A 15,775-nucleotide genomic window follows, 5' to 3' on the forward strand; every position below is an offset into this window, starting at 1 on the left:
GGTTTCATGCTTAAAGAATTATGTTTATTGTTTCCTCTAATCAATTTTACTTCACAAAATAAAGAGTGATATATCACTCTTAAGTTCTCGGAAGAAAGGAGTGTCAGAAACCTTACAAATAAAGTATGTGTTAAAGAAAATGGGTATAGAGTGGGTTCTTAACTGAAGAGAGGATGTATGGCCTACTCTTTGAGCTCATAGGAAATCATGACCTCGAAAAAGCACCCATGATTTCTCAAGAGAACTATTACTTAACAAAATCTCCACAATAACAATGAATAACGGTCTGCCAAAGAATATAAATAGAAAAGGATTTAATATATATCCCATAGTCATGAGAATATTGGCCAACGGAGTCTGGTGCTAATAAGATCACTCTCTCAACCCCCAAATCAAATTTCTCACACAATAATATTCATATTACTAACTCATATAAGGAGTAAAGATAATCTGCTATAATTTGTAGCCCGATTGGCATTTATTTTTCTATAAGGGAAATAAAGAACTCAAAATGATAAAATAATTCCATTTTGAAGTAGTTTTTAATATGCTTATCTAACTATAGCTTTGAATTTATAATGGGATAGTTTCCATGTTTTATATCTAACTACAATGAATCTCTGATAAGAACTAAAAATGGAAATAACCTGAATTATTTCCCATCATTTGCTTATTTCCATAACTGTTGCCAGTCTTGGGCAGTTCTCAATCTTTTCCCTTCCTACTTCATTCTATTACTCTCAAGAATGTTGCTCAATAGAAAATTGAACCAAGAAAAAGGGAGGATTCTTAATGCATCATTAGGCCTTTGAAGCACGAAAATAGACTACATTAATTAAAAACGAGGGTCCAGGAAAATATTTCCTGTCTTCTGATTAGTAAAACTAAAAAGGTGCCATTTTTCAATAGGTTCTTTCATGTAAAATTTTATGTATTACCTCCATGTAATAATATAAAAGACAATGGATATAAAATTCACAAAATGCATGCATTAATAAAGGCATTGAAAATAATTTCTAAAATTTTTATATTTTATACTTTCTAAACTTACTGCATTTCCATTATCATTAATAGATACAAAACTCCTATTTACAATTATAAAATGTTTGCCAATGATTTCACTATAATAATAAATCAATTTTTTAGTTGTTCTTCGTTATATAAAAAAAGACTACTAAGATTAGAATTATGTAATTGTCTTCTCTTGGTCTAATTTTTCTACTCATCTAAAATATGAGATGGAAATAATAGCATTCAATTTTGATTTTCGGGGTTATTATAAATTTGGTTTAACTTTTTTTCCTTGAAATCTAGCTCTAAGCTTGACCTTACTAAAATACTACATGGCATTTCACAGTCATGAGAACTGCAACACACCTTCTGGAATATCCTCAATTCAGTGAGGACTTTCTAATTCACTGCAGCAGTTTGAGAAGGTTATGGTAACCCTCATCCAAGCAGCAATTCTGACCAGTTACAAGTACATGGCCACATGCCATGACCGAAGAACAGGGTTTGTGTACACATTTTTATATACAATCTATGTTGATGTTATCACTAGAGTTATGGCAGATAAATTCCATTTTTTCAAATTGTATTTTAAAGTCTTACATAATATTTTTAGAAATATAATCTTAGGAGGAAAAATTAGAAAAACTTCCAAGGAGTTGTTCAGTTGCATGTACAAGAACCAAAGTTCAAGAAAGCACATGGTTGGGGGTTGGGAGCTGGCTTGGCGGCACAGCGGTTAAGTGCCCACGTTCCACTTTGGTGGCCCAGGGTTCGCTGTTTGGAATCCCAGGTGCGGACATGGCACCACTTGGCAAGCCACGCTGTGGTAGGCGTCCCACATATAAAGTAGAGGAAGATGGGCATGGATGTTAGCTCAGGGCCAGTCTTCCTCAGCAAAAAGAGGAGGATTGGCAGCAGTTAGCTTAGGGCTAATCTTCCTCAAAAAAAAAAAGAAAAGAAAAGAAAGAAAGCACATAGGTAACTATTTGTTTTTGTTTGGTTGATTATCTTTGTCTTTTAGAGCGTCACCCAGATACTGGGTCTCCAGCTAAAAAATACCGTCATGATGCTTCTATTTAAGATCTTCGTGGATTCTCTCGCCACACCACTGCCATACTGCTCTCCAAAATACTTTGCAGGAACCTGAATCAGTGTGTGTACCACAGTGTATTATGGTGTTTATCTTCCTAGCTAGAAGCTGACTTCCAAGAGGAAAGGCACTGTGTCACTGTTTGTTTTGCTTTTATTTCTCGCACCTAGCATATCTGATAAATTGATAAATATCAATAAATATTTATTAAATGATTCGGTAGTGGCTGTGCTGAATGTCATCTTCACATTGTTCCTTCCTCTTACTCATGCCAGACCAAAGAAAATGGCCCAGTAGGGATAGTAGCAAATACTAATCATTAGATTCCAAATCTATAAAGAGTATTTATACACTCTGCCTCAAGGAATCCTTTCAAGCCCATGGTGAGCTAGAGAACTTGGCTTTTGTTTCATACAAAGGGAATCTAAAGCTCAGAGAACTTGTGTGCATTTCCCATATTCATATGGCTTGGCTGGAATGTCGTAAAAGCAGTACTTGCATCCAGGTCCTTAGGCACCAAATGCAAAAGCATTGCTCTAAAACCACAGCAACATCCATACTGAGGATTTCTGGGAAAGAGGAAACCCTCATCAACCTCAACTAAGGCAACAATGGGCTCAGAAGAGATGAAGCACCAACCCAGGATTCAGATTCTAACTATACCATTCCTTTACAGCCTCATCACTTCATTTAATAAGGGACAGATAAACATTGGTCCTTTCCAGGAAGTTACACAGTTACACAGTTATCCAGGCAGTTTTAAATCCACAGCATGAGCACTGACGGCAATTGATAAAAGGCTGGGTGCCCCAGTCTAGAATCATGGAATAAGAAGGCAAGTGCTTTCAATGCCTCCATCCATTTAATCTGCACAACCACCTCTGAGTTAGGTGCTAATGACCCCATTTTGGAGGTGAGGAAACTAGTCTCAGAAGTGAAATAATCCTGCCAAACTTGCACGTATCTGGTGAGTGGTAGAACCCTAATTTAAAGTCCAATTAGTTGGACTCGTAGAACTCTGCTCTCAACTATTACACCATCCTATTGCCCCCTACTCCAACACACTTGGAGATATTTACAAAAACCTTATGAACCTCAAACTCAATCTGTAGAACAAATCTTCTGGGCCTCTTCATGCACTTTGACACAGTGTAAAAGAAATTCCTCTTTTAAATCAGTATTTTTAAAGGATATTCTCACTATCTCTAAAGACAAGTGTAATTTTCTGCAGACTGGGATCCATATTTGAATTATCCAAACTGTGCCTTCACATTCTTTCAAATTCAGTGGATAATTCATCACACTCTTTCCTGATCCCCTTTGCTTATGCAAACCTGAGGAGCATAAACCAAGAAAAAGCAGTATTCCAAATACTCACACAAGGTTAAACACTAGGGAAACAGCATTTTAGCATTAATTATCTTCCTTGCTTTTTTTTTCTTTTTATCATAGTGTAACAAAAGTGGACCACAATGTCACATCTGGAAGCTGAAGCCAAAAACTTCCTAGTCTTTCTATGTTGGAGCACTTTAATGTCTTTGTCAATGCCAATTCCTAAATTGAGTATTTTCTGTCATACTGAACACTTTTTTCCCCAAATATGTACTTTACTTAGTATGAGGAAAACCATAAATCACTAACTGGCCGTCCACAAGCCAAATTTATTCCCCAAATATATTAAGTTTTGGTGCTCCTGTTATTTTTAATTTTGATTTAGTTAGCATTTCAAAAAACTCTGGAGATTTCACACAGATTTCCAGATTCACACAAAAACTCAGATTTCTAAACCCTCATTTCAAGTCAGACATTTGTCATTACCAGGCTGAAATTGCTCCAGAGCAAAGCAAGTACCTGATGCTGAGTAAGGCTACCCTCTCTCACGTGCTTAATCCCGATGGCTATTGCCACACATCCTGGCTGCCTCCCTTCTTGATTCCTGACCCCAGAAGGCATTTGAATGTTCTACCCCAGGACATGAAAATTTTCTTCTTTATTTAAGCTTGCTTTTTGGAGGCCATGTCTTGCAAAATTAAATAATTGAGTTTCGTTTTGTTTAATACTGTAGGCGTCTTTAATCTGCAGTGGCTCTATTACAGGATATACTAAAAGAAAACCACTTTCTCCTTCACCAAAGTTTATAGGTTTTTCAATCAATCTAGTTGTCATGTCATCTAGTCTGACTCAGTTGACAAGGATATTCCCAAAGGTGGATCTCATAGACCCTGTGGTAGGCAAAATTTTGGCCCCCATATCTTTTACTCTCTGATGTCATTCCCGTGAATATGTTATCTTATTTGCCAAAAAAGACTTTGCAGATGTAATTAAGATTTCTGATCAGTTGACCTTAAAATAGGGAAATTATCCTGGATTATCTGGGTGGGTCCAATCTAATCACATGAGCCCTTATGAAGCAGAGAACTTTCTCTGGCTGAAGGTAGAAGAGATGTGGGAAAAGAAGTCAGGGAGATTTGAAGCACAAGAAGGATCCAACCCACTGTTGCTGGTTTTGAAGATGGAAGGGTCCACGAGCCAAGAATGCCTCTAGAAGTTGAGAATGATCCCAAGCTGACAGCCAGCAAAGAAATGGGGACCTCCGTCCTATAAACACATGGAACTGAATTCTGTCCACAACGTGAATGAGCCTGGAAGCAAATTCTTTCCCAGAACTTCCAGATAAAAACTCAGGCTGGCCAATGATTTTTGGCCTGTGAGATCCAAGCAGAGTATCCAGCCAAGTCTGCCTGGACTTCTCACCTACAGAAACTATGAGATAATAAACTTGTGATGTTTTAAGCCACCAAGTTTGTGTTAATTTGTTAAGGCAGTAATAGAAAACTAATACATGCCCATGGTCACTAGTGACCCCCGTGGGTAGTGTCAGAAAGGCTCCGAATGCTTCATCCACAGCAATCAGTATTTCATTGTTGGTGTGACTTTGTCATTAATCATTTATGTTTCTAAGCCAATCATATTGATTTGGAGCCTGTATTCATTTTCTATCACTGACGTAACAAATTAACACAAACCACAAAATAAAGGGGCCAGAATTGTGCACTGAGAACATTAAGTAATATATAAATCACATGGAAACTGAACCTCTTCCATTTAAATTTTTCAGAATTATCTCTTTTAACTATAATGTTGAATGCATAGATGTGTGATGCAAGAAAAAGCTCTCTTCTCTAAGTCTGACTTCTTTATTAAATTATCAAAAGAATACTACAATTGCCGTTGTATCAGGGAAATATTTGCTACAGTTTTAAAATTAAATACAGAGCACATTCACAGAAGCCATCAATATGGGAGCTTCTGTTGTCAAACTTTGTTTTTCAAATAACATTTTAAAAGTAAGTTTATTCTACTAGTGGAAAAATCTTAAGGAAGACAAGACAACATATTCACTCAGTGCAAGACTGTTTAACCTGTACTCATTCCTGAGATCAGTACCATTTTCAGCACAGGAGAGAGGGGACAGATGACCACATTACTCAGCTTTTAAAACCAGGAAGGTGTGGGATCTGCAATTAAACCTATCTTCCCCCAACTCTATGCTAAAGTTTTTTTATAGGATACATTGCTACCTGAAGTTATAGTTTTATTCTTCTACTTTATTGTAATAAATGTCTCCTAATAGAATGTCAGCCACAAGGGGCCAGTGACTTTGCCTTCTTGTTCATTGATGAACATCCAGCCTTTAGACTGAGGCCTGGTACATAGTACATTCTCAATAAATACTTGTTAAATGACTGAACAAATAAATGATGAAAACTCTAGGTCAGCATCTAGCAGTTCTGATATACTACTTTTATCCTATTCATCCACAATAGAAATTGGTCTTATGCCTTTCATTTCTAACCTTCATTTCTCCAGTGTCTCCATTAAAACAGTAAGTCTCTCCTTTATTTATTCAACAAACACTATTGAGCTCCTTGGTTATTTTCTGGTTCACTCAAAAGTCATCATTCACTCAACAAAAGAGGCCAATGGATGATGTCAGAAGGATAACAGGGAGCCAGGTCATGAAGAGCCTCCTAGGCCACTGGAAGGTCTTAGGCTTTTACTAAGAGTGAGAGGGGGGAAGCCACTGGAGGACCCTTGCACAGTTAAGTGTTACATTCTGATTAACATTTGAATAAAGCTAATCTAGCTACTATGTGAGGCAACAATAGAAACAAGGTCACCAGTCAGGAAGCTATTGGAATACTCATGTTTTTTGACTGCCAGTGCTCTCACGTATTTCAAACTAGGTTCTGGAATGAACTTTGTTAGAACACAGGATTCATTTCAGGGGCCCTTGTAATACACTCAGAACCAACTGCCAACTGTTGTCTCCTTTATTCCCAGTCCTTCCACAGGCATAGCATCACGGGGCATTGCTTCTGCACAGAATCAAAGAGACTACCCAATTGCAATTGCCTCAGTTCACAGAAGAGGGTCCATTTTGCTCATTCCTTGCTCAAGGCTCATTTCACCTACACAATGCCACCTTATTTCTCCTCCGCTCAAACCTAGTGTTTTATACCATTCACTCGCACTAAAGACAAACTATGGTATGTTTATCCAAAAATTAAAAAGCGTATTTCCTTGAGAGAGGAAGAAGAGCAGGGAACCACTTAAGTCACCTAAGTCTCTTCAAAGCATATGATGCTTAGGTCATCCCACCCTGAAAATCCCACTACTTTCAGGCTTCTGCGGTAACTACACTGGAGAGAGACACTACAATGAGCTGCCTTGACCATGCTTTCCTAGGAATCTAACCTTAAGATTTACCCAACTGACCTCCAACACAACTTGGGCCCACGGTACCAATGAATGTCATTCTCCCCACCCATTGTTTCTTCCTAGTGTGTCCACATTAAACCAGACACTGGGGGCCGGCCCGGTGGTGCATCGGTTAGGTGTGCACGTTCTGCTTCTCAGCGGCCCTGGGTTCACTGGTTTGGATCCTGGGTGCTGACATGGCACCGCTAGGCAAAAGCCATGCTGTGGTAGGCGTCCCACATATAAAGTAGAGAAAGATGGGCATAGATGTTAGCTCAGGGCCAGTCTTCCTCAGCAAAAAGAGGAGGATTGGCAGTAGTTAGCTCAGGGATAACCTTCCTCAAAAAAAAAGAATATTAAACCAGACACTGTGGTTTCAGGGCATTCCTGCAGCTCACTATCAATACAAATGATCAATAGATATAGAAGTCAGGTCCTGCTGAGGAAGGGCCTCTTCAGCAGGATAGAGCACAGCAGCTAAGACGATCTGAGTTGCCCTCCCATACTTTCAGTCCTGCATCCTTTGCTTAAGTAATTTAACCTTGCTTAGTCTGTTTCCTCACCTATAATATGGGCCTACTGGGAATGAGGAGTAAATAAAAGAATATGTATCGGCATTTAGCACAGAATCTGGCACATAGGAAGCATTCAATAAATATTACTTATCATCATTATTTTAGTTGTCGTCATCACTGTGAAGATGGACATGCATCTTCCTAAATGCTATTTGAGCTCAGGAAGCATGCGTGATACCTTTTATCACCTGGTGGTAAAGACCACCTATTGGGAAAAGGTCATACTAGAGCACGGTAGTATGGATCCACAAAGCAAATTTACCTATCCTTTTCTCCCACCTGTTATATGTCTATTTGTTGACATAGGGAAAACTGAGCTGAGAATTTTATGGTTCTTGAGACAAGTTTGAAGTGATGGATGCAAAGACCACAAGTAGATAAGGCAGGGGCAATGTGGCAGATTAAATCCTATACTGGTGGTAACAGCCAGGGCACAATCTCATGTAGATTTTTCTGTCTTGTTTGTTTCTGCTTATACAAGAAGGTTGAAGAAAGACAATAAAAAGTATGAGGGACAGAAGAAGGGGAGAAAGAAGGGAAAGGAATAAGAGAAAGTGAAGAAGTAAACAGGAAGAACTGAAGAAGAGGAAGGAAGAACTAAATAGTGGAAGAGAAGGAAGAAGGAAGAGAGGTAAAAGGAGAAAGGAAGATTACTAGAAGACCGAGTCCACAGCCCAATGTAATCCAAGGTAAAAGCCAGATTCAGTCCCATAAGACTAACAGAGAATAAAAAGTGCATTTACAGCCGAACCAATTCTTACATTCCTGTGCCTGTTTTGTGATTGAAAATGATTCTATCTGTAGAAGATTGAAGCATAGACTTTTCTTGATCTTTGAGTTCCAACAACATCACTGAGAGAGCACTTGAGTCTTGTTTACATGGTTACACGGACGTCATCGCTACCCTGTTGAAATAAAATCTTGCAATTCACAAATGCAGTGAACACAAAGTCAAGTGTACTCAAGAATGCCCATTTTTCTAAGAACACCAGCCTCTTAGCAAAAGAGTGGAAGACAGGAATAGCAAAAAATTCTGGAGTTGACAATGATGATACATCCCACTCTAGTTATTTCGCTTACATTTTACCATTTGTCAAAAAATCTGTACTCCAACATTTTATGTGCTTGATAATCACTCTTAATTCTATTTCTAGATTAGCTTTTTGATTAAACATACTCTGCCGGCCAAGAGAAAAAATGAGCCATTCAAGATTATGATTAAACTTACTATCTTTAGAGGTAGAACTTAGTATCTGACTTCACTTTCCTAAATTTAAATGCAGGCATAGTATTCCAAATTTGACAAAGAGTTGACAACCTGAAATTCCATAGTCTGTTGTTTTAGTGTAGAAGTCAACCAAGCTTATTTCCCCACCCATAAAAGTCTTCCTCCTTACAATGTATCTATCCTCCTAGTATTAAATTGGTGGGCTATCTTGCAAGGTAGATGCCTTTCTTTATTGATATCCAACTTTCTAGTACTAAATTGTGTGAAACGGATTTCACATAATATGTAAAATGCAAGTCAGTTTAGCTTTAAATAGTGATACTAATAATTTACAAACAAATCTACCATATCTGAACAAAAATAATAGGTGAGAGGTGATGTGGGCCTGGATTCTGGGGATTGCAATGGAAATGGACAGATGCAGATAGAGACAAGCAGGGGTAACAGTAAAAGATATTTATCAGTTGGTATGGACAGAGCACTGGCCAATCAGAACAGAGGCAGACTATAAACCACCAAAACAGGCAGGCCTACCTGTGTGTATCAGGTGAACACCCACCCAGAACACAAAGTACATGATGAAGAATTAAGAAATATGTTGGTGGTAAAAGGTAAAGTTTCTGCACAATTGGGTACGGTATGGTAGTGCCATTTCCCAAAATGAGAAAGACTGAAGGGAGAACAAATTTAGTATGTTGGTGGCATTGGTAAAATAGACTTTAATTTCTAATGTAAGTTATAGTTGCTTATGAAACATCCAAGTGGGGAAGTTAAGGAGACAGTTGAATAGGTGTTTCTGTAGCTCAGAGGCCGGGTGTGGACTGGAGACATAAATTGAGATAAAATTTAAAACCATGAGAATGGAAAAAATTACTTAAGGAGAGAGGGGGAAGGCAGGAGTAGGGGGTCGGGGGGCAGAGAAGGAGATATGAGAGGGCCAAGGATGGAGACCCAAGGTTGGAAAGATCCAACCTTCATTTAGAGATAGAGTAATGAAGGAGGAGCCAGATAAGAAATAATAAAAGCCTAATGAGGAAAACTTGAGATCTACAGTGTCACAGAAGCCACTGAAGTCACTGATGCCAAGAGAAGATGACTTATGAGGAAAAGGGACCATTCAACTCTTTCAAATGCTGCAAGAAGTTGAGTAAGATTGTAGCTCACTGGATCTAACCATATAGGGGTCGCCGATGATCTCAAAAGAAGTTGTTTCCATAAGAGGTGGAGACAGAAGCCACATTGAAGTAGGATGGATAGTACAAGAGAGAGGAAGTGAAGATAGCATATACAGACAAGCCTCACCAGAAATTTGACAGTGACGTGGAACAGAGAAATGAAGTGAGGGATGCTGAGAATTACGGGATCCAGGGTTTCTAAGATGGAAGATGTTAAAATATGTTGACATGTAGTCTTCCCAACTCTGTGATCCAGAGAGAGATTACTTCCCTCATTTACCAGATAAGAAAACTGAGGCTCAGAGAAGTTAAGAAACTTGATCAAGGTCTCAAAACTAGTAAGAGGTAAAGCTGAAAGTTGAGCCCAGTCTATCCCATTCCAGATCCCTAGGATAGACTACTACTTCTTACATATTATTATATTTATTTATCCACATAACTGTCTCCCTCACTTTCTAAATACAGGGACTGAGTCTAACTCATCCTTGAATCTCTAGCACCTAGTACAATATCTGGTAGTTAATAATAGGTACTTGGTAAATGTATGTCGCAGAAATAAATGAACTAGCAAAAGTCAGATTTTAGCCTTTAAAACAAGAAAAAACGCAGAACATCTCTACAGAACAATGATATAAAGAACAATAGAAATACAGAGAAATTGGGCAGTCTTTGAAATATTTGGACTATAAAAGTGATAACACAGAGAACTAGTGACTTTCTTTAAGGGTGAATATAACAATTAAACCTGCATTCAAAATCTACTTTGTTCACATGGTTGCATTTCTCAAGTTTGTAACTTGCAAAACTATAAGAACTTGTCCTAATCTTACACAATCTTCACTATAATGAACAGCTTGCCTGTCACTTCTTCTTTTCTCCCCCTACCCTTAAAATACGTACAAGGTCCTTATTCCCCACATGGAATCCATTCTCAGGTAATACTGATTTCATTGTGCTGTTCCACACTAGACCAGTATATTTGTATGAACCGGAAAAGGTGCATTCAATCATTGTGATATTCTGTGTGCCTGGCAAGAATAAATAGATTTTTTTAAACATTCATGTGATTGACTGATTCCTCCCAACCACTACACATTTTGCTCAGCTGTTTTGCTGGCATGTTACTTCAGATCCCTTTTAATACAGTTATTAGTTGTTCCCTTTATTGTATGAGTAAGGCAGTTCTAGCAAAGATCCTAAGGTCAAAATAATTCACAATAGTTTTATAACGTGTGAACTCTGATGTTTCTCTTAAAATGTTAATAACAAGTTTCTGCTGAAAGAATTTTGTTTTCAGCTTTCTCCAATAAACTCCTTCCTTTTCAATTTCAGAAAATTTACCCTTTGAAAGTCTAGATAGAAACAAAGAGTTTTTCAGGTTAGCAAAATTGCTTCATGATGTAAGGTAGAGTACTTTCGTTTGGTTTGATTTGGCTAAGATTAGAAAACAAGTTTAAAGTCTGCTCATCAACTAATTACATACGTATTGTTAAAAACTACTTGAACCAAGTTAAATAAAATAAGGATGCCTAAAGTAGGCTGAATTTGCATTCTGATTATTTCCAGACGGCTTCTAATCCCAGAAAGTTTTTTTTAAAAATCTTTTTCATGCTTAGTGTAAGGATTACCTACTAGTTTCCTCACCAGTATAAGCATCAAGTATTTTTTTTTCCACAAAAGGGAAATACTATACAGTTTAGCTATTCATTTATGCAAATGATAGTAAACAGAATTATAAAGACAGATAATAAACAGCAAATGAGGTTATTTTGTTTCACACTTTATGTTGTCAGAGTTCTGAGCATGGTTTAGTGTTTTCTATTCATGACTTTATATTACCAAATTACTCCCTGATGGTGTCTCAGATGTGCTTTTGTCTGCAAATGAGAAGGAATAAAATACCAGGACATTAACGTTAAATTACAATCGTTAATGGCGTAAATACGAAAATAATTACTGCATCATACCATCAATTGTTATGTGTTCATTACTGAAGTTCTTGTAAAGCCTTCATTTTCTTGTTACAATTATTTTTTCCTTTATTTTTGTCTGGCTATTTGATAGCGCTGACAGTACTTAGCAACATTCAGCAGTTACACAAGCCATTTAACCCTGCTCAAAGCTTCATTTAAACTTCATTTTAGCTGCATTTTATTTGTGTATATATGGCTTTTACTTCTTTCTGACAGTCAAAAGGTGCTTCCAGAGTAGGTGCTGGAAGGACGTGTCAAAGGAGATTATCTAAAACCAGCAATAAACTTCGGCGAAGATTTCAGACTTACTTTAACATCGCTCACTAAAATACCTTTATTTATTAAACTTACTGAGCCCCCATCCTCTAAAATGTTAGCTGCAGAATCCCCCCCATCTCTTTTTAAAATTAACTTAGAATTTTACAGCCAATCAGGCAAGATGCTTTTAAATCTCTGCTCTCATCTTCCTCCCGTTCTGTTTCTTCTCCTGCTCCTACCTCATCCCTCTGCTAGCAGTATTTTCTCCCTAGCTGGCAGGAAAGGAATCCTCTACACACACACACACAGAGGCCACCTCGCCTTCAGAGCGTTGTCCAAGTGCACCCTTTTGTCTGCTCCACTCCGCGACCATCACTTCGCCTCGCGCCTGCCAGCCTCAGGCGGGGAGTGGCAGGGAAACTCACACCGCTGTCGCGAGCTGGAAGCGGCCGGGGGGGTGGCGGGGGGCGCGTGGAGGCTCGGCGGGCGGTCCAGCATCCCTCGCCGCTGCTCACACACACAAACACACACACAGACACACTACAAAGTCTTCTGTCACCTGTTCGCTTTCAAAGCCAGCTCTAACTCTGGGTAGAACTTATCCCTCCCCCCATCTCCGCCTCCACCTCCGGGGGTTCGGGTACAAAAAGGCATCCTGAGTGCATAGTTCTAAAATATCGGGGGGGGGGGGGCGGGGAGTGCACACGGAGTACACCGCAATTACATATATCCCTAGTATCTCTCTCTTTTTCGCCCATCTTCTCGGCAATCACTCACAGCCTTTCCTGCAAACGCGCGCACACAACAAGCACCCCATCTCCGCTGACAGTCCAGGCTTGGAACCTCTGGCTCTAGGGTTCTGTCTCTGTCCGAGTCCCCCTGCCCGGCGCCAAGCCCCCAGCACTCTCTCCAACTCCTGCCATGTGCAGCCCGGCGAGATCGGCTCCCTAGCCCCAGCCGAGGTTCTAAACTTTTTCTCGTCCTTTCACCGGCCGCAAATCACGCGCATCCCAGAGGTTTGACGCCCTAGTCCCAATCCCAGACCACACTGGGGAATGGGGCGAGGACCTCTGGCCCCGTGGGCTCCGGGTTTCGCGGGGCCCAACCGTACTGTGCACAGGACCGCGCTGGACCTGGCAGGAACGCAAAGGAAGGCTGAGCGGATGCGGCTGGCAGGTGCAACTCGCCAGCGACTCCCAGGTTCACGCCCTAGGGGACCGCGGGTTTGGCCTGATGAGAACAAAGCTGGAGTCCGGGGAGACTGTCAGACGGGAGGCGTTAAGACAATAGCAATAAAGGAAACTTGGAAGAGGACCGCTGCGCAAAGTTGTCTCAGAGTCCAGATGTCCTGGGATGTCCGCAGGCTTCCGCTGCAGACCCCCGAACCCCCGCCCGGGGCCCCGCCGCGGTACACAAAACCCTAGCTCAGCAGCCGGTCCCTGGATGCTGTGCAAATGACCTGGGCGCCCAGACGCAGCTTGGGGCGCCGGGGACGCTCCGGGACTTGAACAGCAGCTGCCCGGCAGGCAGGAAGACCCGCCAGCGCGCTCTCCTGGATTTACCTTTCGGCGGGCTGCCTGGGAGTCCGCGGCGCGCCGCCCGCTGGCTGTGCCCTCAGCCGGTGCCGCCGCCGCCGAGAGCAGACAGCCCGAGTCCTGCTCGCTGGGCCCCGCCCCCGGGCGCCAAGCCCCTCCCTCAGGCGCCAAGCCCCGCCCCTCCACGCAGGCAGACAACCTCGCGGAGCCGGGTGGACCTAGCGCGGTTTGCGCGCGCGGTGCAGCAACGGCGGCGGCGGTGGCGGCTGCTGCTCCTGCTGCTTCCCCTGCTGCTACCACTGCTACCATCACCGCTGCTGCTGATGCATCCCGTAGGCCAGGATCCCCCAAATTGTCAAGACGTACCCCCTCAACAAACGAGACTATTGGAAATGACCTCTAGAACAGGGCGAGTATGGTCCATGCACCTGCAGCAGCAGCATCACCTGAGAGCTTGCTACAAATGCAAATTTCTGGACCCCACTGCAGATCAAATGAATCAGAATCTCGGGATGAGGCCTAGAAATGAGTACTTTAACAGGCTCCTGGGGTAATTCGAAGCTCATTAAAGTTGGAGAAAGACTGCTCTTTTACTTGAGAACTCAGGGGCTGCTCAGATGCAGTTCTAATACCCAGGAGCCCACCCGGGCCGCGGGTTTAACTTGGCAGTGTTTGCAAAGCCAGAGAGTACAGTTGTCTGCGCCCTGGACGTCATTCATCTTGCTTTATTGACTGCGAAGTCTTTAGAGATAAACAGAGGAGGGAACACATTTACTTCTGATCTGACAGCTCCAATGAGCTCAAGGAAGAATTATGTAAACATTATTAAGTGTAATAAACACGTGTCGGCATCAGGCAATCTTCTCTGGAGAAGAGTTGGCAAAAGCCAGGAAGAGCCAACGTTTTATTCATAATGTCTTTTTAACTTTATGTTGCCTGTGTAATAGGCCTTTGGCTTTGCTGTTGCCCAGACGGAAAATCATTACCCCAGTAATGGATGAGCTGGTTCAAAAGGAGAGCCACTGGGATGCTGAGCACTTTCATTCATAAATGCTATGTATCAGAGACAGGGGGAACCATCTCCTGCCAATGTAGCCATTTTAATTATCCCGCTGTTGTCCAGGTTTCTTGTTTCAACTTCCTGAGGCATCACTTGGCTCAAACTCTAAAAACCAAACAAGTTAGTCATTCAGTCATTTTACCATTTTCTTGGTAGTGAGTCCCACACCCTTCTTTCTACACTGCTTTCCAGAGCTTCAGGCATTATTCAGCACTGGAGGAAATGATGATTGTTTGCCAGGGGGAGTTCATGAGGGGCCTGCTTTGGCTTCTACTGCTAGCTCCAGAAATTGATTCTGGCTTTGAACTCTTCTTTTGGGTAGATGTGGAAGCTAGAATTTCAGGTCCTCAAGGAAGCCTCATCAATGGTATCCAGAGCAAGTGGGCCTTCAAGAAACCTCTTCTCTACCCCCTTCGTGTTCCTTTTTCATGAATGCTGTGAGAGAAAGGACTAGAAATCTGGCATCACAGGGTTTATTCTAGTTGGGAGATAGCATAGGAAGGACAAAGAAAGAATCAAGGTAGAAAAGAAAGGAAGAAAGGGAGGAGAAGAGGAAGGAAGGGAGGGGGGAATGAAGGAAGGATGGAAGGGAAAAAGGGAGGGAGGCAAGAAGGAAGGAAAGAAACATTACTGCTACTCAGGCCTTAGAAGTTAATCAAAAAGAAAATTGGAAAGAGATGGCGGAGTAAAGGTGGGATGTGTATGAAGTCAGGGTTCTCCAGAGACACAGAACCAATAGGAGATATATAGAGACATAGATATATAGAAAGAGATTTATTGTAAGGTATTGACTCACATGATTATGGAGGCTAAGTCCCACCATCTCCCATCTCCAACCTGGAGACCTGGGAAAGCCAGTAATGTAGTTCGAAGGCCTGAGAGCTGGAGAACTGATGGTGTAGATTCTAGTCAGAGTCTGAAGTTCTGAGAACTAGGGACACTGAAGGCAGGATGTTGATGTCCCGACTCAAGCAGTTAGGCAGAGAGAGAGTGAGTTCTCTGTTCCTCCACCTTTTTGTCCTAGTCAGGCTCTCAAGGTATGGAATGATGCCACTCATGCTGGGGAAGGCCATGTGCTCTGCTCAGTCCACCTATTCTAATTCGATTGA

At 41.3% G+C, this 15,775-nt stretch overlaps 1 protein-coding gene across 1 annotated transcript in view; it reads right to left on the reverse strand.

Moving 5' to 3' along the window:
- The window catches only part of RARB (retinoic acid receptor beta), a 694,360-nt gene extending 680,598 nt beyond the window's left edge, over window positions 1-13,762 (reverse strand). Inside the window, exon 1 of the mRNA XM_070239010.1 lies at window positions 13,634-13,762. The gene's annotated coding sequence lies outside the window, so the exon portion shown is untranslated. The remainder of the gene's footprint in view (window positions 1-13,633) is intronic.
- Window positions 13,763-15,775: the final 2,013 nt, after the last annotated feature.

The sequence above is a fragment of the Equus caballus genome, chromosome 16, assembly GCF_041296265.1.
Source record: "Equus caballus isolate H_3958 breed thoroughbred chromosome 16, TB-T2T, whole genome shotgun sequence".
In the NCBI taxonomy this organism is placed as follows: Eukaryota; Metazoa; Chordata; class Mammalia; order Perissodactyla; family Equidae; genus Equus; species Equus caballus.